Below are 4,162 nucleotides of genomic sequence, written 5' to 3' on the forward strand. Positions count from 1 at the left end.
GGCAATGTGAGTGAGCAAATAGGAGAGGAAAAACAGACACTAAAGCCCCATGACAAGGACAAGCACTGTGAACACAGCCTGATCTGCTGGTCACAGGTTAGGAGGCTGAAGGTAAGCAGGAGGCACAGAGAGGGGCTGGTATTCACTGGCGGGTCTCAAGTCCCAGGTGAACTTGTCCCTCAAAACCAATAGTTCTCAAACCCTGACCTGCAGAAAAATGTGTTACCTGGATTGCTAATTTTTTCTCGGCCCAGAGAGGAAAATCATCTAAAGGATAGGGTGCTCTCAATTAATATTGTCCTTCTCTTTCACATGCTTCCAAACTGTTCATACCCTTTTCATCTAGACCAGGGTCTATTAGGAGATGACAGCCAATCAAGCACAAAATTATGTATGCATAATTTTGAGTTGCCTGGTCCAGAACTCCACGGTTTCTGGATGCCGTGGCCTCTCATCACATTTGCCTGTGACTGCTGTAAAGGGCAATTCAGAAAGGAAAGCCTAGAGCAGCCAAGCTTAGATGTTCCAGAGTTTAGGTCCCTCGTGCCTGTCCCAGGTGGGCACTGAGGTCTGCTTTGGGAGAGCTTTGACATCATCACCTTTGAAGCTGACCCCTAGACTGGCCACTTACCAGTATCCACCCATCCTGGTCCAAGAACTGTGAACTGTAACTACCTTGAACACGTGGGGTTCTGCCAAGTCGTGTTAGCCTGAGCTGATCTGAGCTGGGCTGGACTGGGACAGGCTGGATGGAACTGGAGGATGGAGGCAGATCTGGCCGAGGGGAAAATGGGTGGAGCTAAATGGAGCCAAACGGTGCTGAGACAAAATGAGCTCCCGAACTAGGGCTAGGATCCTGGAGGGTGAATTGTTCAAAAAATCCAACTCAAATGCCCCAGGCAGAAGCCAAAAAGTCCAGCTCCCTCTGCTGCCTCTTCTCCAAGATTCATCTTTCATTGGAGCTTCAGAAAATCATGGCTCCCTACTGCAAAGTTTATCTTGTTAGGATTCCATTTGATCTAGGGGCAGAGGGAATAAGAGGATGGATGTGCAATGACCAGGACTGAGAGAAGGCTGAGGTTGACTACCCCTCTCACCAGTCTGGCCAAACTCCTGACAACAGTATTAGGGTTATTGTTAGTGTTAGCCTTGGAGTTTCCTCCAATAAGGGGGTAAGTTCAATCCCCAGTCCTTCCCAAATATGGAGGAAGAGGTCCACAGAGGACACCAGGCTTCTTAAGAGTCACTCCACAGTTTCTGTGCTAATGCCTCACTGCAGCCACCCCCCACTTTGCTTCAGGATCCCATTCCCTGAATATTGGGGTTGATGGCTTTTATAAATTCAGGACCAGTGCATTCCACACACCCTCTCTTCCCAAGGCTCACTGAGCATTGCTTGGACTGCTTCCCTCTTCTCTTTCATCTCCCTCTGCTTATCCCCTGTCCGCATTCATGTGGCTTTCCCACTCATCTGTCTTCCCCCTAAAACATCAGCAAGGTTTTCTCAATTGGTCTACAAAGATTGAATCTGTGCTCTGTAATTTCTGGACTTCTCTCAACCCCTGCCGCTCATTCATTCATTAATTCATTTGTTTGTTTCTTTATTGCCAATTTTTACCCAGCGTGTGGAGGGTAAAAACATTGTTACTCTGATGGAGAGGGAAGAGGAAAGGGGGATGGTTATTGTAAGGCCCTGTCACCAGGCATTTAATACACATTAAACAGTTATTTAAATGAGTTTTCGACTCTACCATTTTCTCACATATGACTTGAACTTGTAAGTTAATGTCTAGCACACATTTTAAAGAGGAGCAAATTGAGATTCATACAGCAAGTATCAGAGCCATATTCAAGCTTTGGTCTGGTTTCTTTTCTTTACACTACACCAAACTATCCTGCCCTTCTGCCGCCCATCACCTACAACCACAACCTAGAGATGGACACAAATCTGCCTGTTGCCTGCTGTTATCTCCACTGTATCATGTTGCCATGACATTTGTTAAGGAATGAAAATCAGTCGACGCAGAAAAGGAAAGCCAGAAATGAAATAAAAGTTAGTTATTGAATTAAACTGTTTTCTGTCTTAAAAAAAAAAAAAAAAAAAAGATTCCCTTAATTGATTTATGTGCATAGACCTGCAAGTGCCCTCTGAGTGTTAAACTCTGCCCAGAATCTGAATGGGAAAGAAGCTCATGGGAAGCCATTCACTGGGGCACCATTACACATGTCACTGTTCTTGTAAAGGACGGGAGTTACAGTCTTGAACAGAAAGGAAATGACATCATCATGCTGACATCAAAAGACATTAGGGACCTCCTGATGAGCTGAGTTGCCAAGCAACTCCCTCCTTATCCTGGCCTGGCATTTGAGCCAATACCTAACTTGACCTAGCTATACACTCTATGGTTGCCATCAGGCCAAGCCAATCCCACCTTGGCTCCCAGAATTCCTTGGGCTGGCTTGGCTTGCAGATCCTGCAGTTTTTGCATTAAATCCATCAGGAGAAAGTCATTTATCCACTCTAACATTCTCCATCTGCAAGGCGTATCTTTCAAATTGTTTCTCTAATCAGACTGTCACTTCTTGATTTTATTTGATTAATTTTTTGATTAATGTGCCTAGGACCTGATAGGACTCTTCATTATTTCCTTATCACTTAAAAAAAGATACAAAGTTGAGGGTTTTAGGATAATTTGGCATATGTATGCCAAAAGCAACACATCATGGGAGTGTCACCAGACTGAGGATGAGAAGAAAATACAACACTTGGAGGGAGTCTTCAATGATCTGTGGCTGTTATCCCAACAGAACAAGTATATTACACAGTTAATAATAATGACTCTTCTCGTTATTTGAGGACCTATTGGCCCAAGCATGGCTCGGAGAGATTCAGCATGAAATGATAGCAATGAGAAGTCACTGGGTTCAAATCCTCGCTCAGCCACTTTTTACTGAGTGACACTGAGCACTGAGTTACTGAACTTTCTCTAAGCCAGCTTCCTCCTGGGACTCCTTGTCCAGTGCCCAACACATACCAAGTACTCAGTACATGTCAGCTTGTATTGTAGTTTTTTTTTCTTTCCCATCTGCTAGAGTAGGTATTGTTGCCCCATCATTCAAGTTGAGAAAATGAAAATTCAGAGAAATTCACTGGTTTGCATGGGTAGGAAATAGCAGAGCTGGGAAGCTAGTTTGTCCAGATTTTGAACCCAGGTCTATCAGACTCAACATTCAGTTCCCTTTTTTTTTTTTTTTTTTTAAAGATTTTTGTTTATTTATTTGACAGACAGAGATCACAGTAAGTAGAGAGGCAGACAGAGAGGCAGGCAGACAGAAGGGGAGAAGCAGGCTCCCAGCTGAGCAGAGAGCCCGATATGGGGCTTGATCCCAGGACCCTGAGATCATGACCTGAGCCGAAGGCAGAGGCTTTAACCTACTGAGCCACCCAGGCGCCCCTCAGTTCCCTTTCTATGACATTTCATTTTCTGTTTTTCCTTTTTAATTTGAGAGTGATGAAGGCCCCAAATATTAGTCTATTCTCACCTTCACAGTTAACATCTCATGCAAATACAGTTTCATGAGCAGCACTTTGATTTTCCAGAATGTTCTAAGCTCCCATAATAAACTCTTTAAGGGTAGGAACAGACCTTCCACATCTTTACAGTTTCCAAAGTCTTAGCACAGTACCCTCCACAGAGCAAGACTCAGAAAATTATTAACAAATGCCTACATAGCCCTTCCTCTGTTTTGGCCACTGTTCTGTGTGCTTTATAAATATTCACCCTCGTGATCCTCACAGACACTCTCTGAGGAAGCTTCTGGTATTATTCCCACTTGTGGATGAGGAAACTGAAGCACAGAAAGGTTAAGAACTTGAGAAAGGACACACAGCTAATAAGAGAGTTGGGATTCAGCACAGCACTATGCTGTGTTCCATGTTCGACAGAAAAAAAGAAAGAACAGTAAGAACCAGACCTTGAAGGAAATTCAATCTTATGTAGCTAAGACTTGGCCCAGACACTATTATTTATAATTTATGCCTCATCCCCATTGCAAAAGGAATCTTAACAGACTGGCATTAAAGAGCTGGAAGTATGCACCAGACAGAGCACCCAAAAGCCTTGTCTCACTGAGTCTGTGGGCCAGTGTACAAGCTAGTTTT

The sequence above is a fragment of the Mustela lutreola genome, chromosome 15 (genome assembly GCF_030435805.1).
Source record: "Mustela lutreola isolate mMusLut2 chromosome 15, mMusLut2.pri, whole genome shotgun sequence".
Lineage (NCBI taxonomy): Eukaryota > Metazoa > Chordata > Mammalia > Carnivora > Mustelidae > Mustela > Mustela lutreola.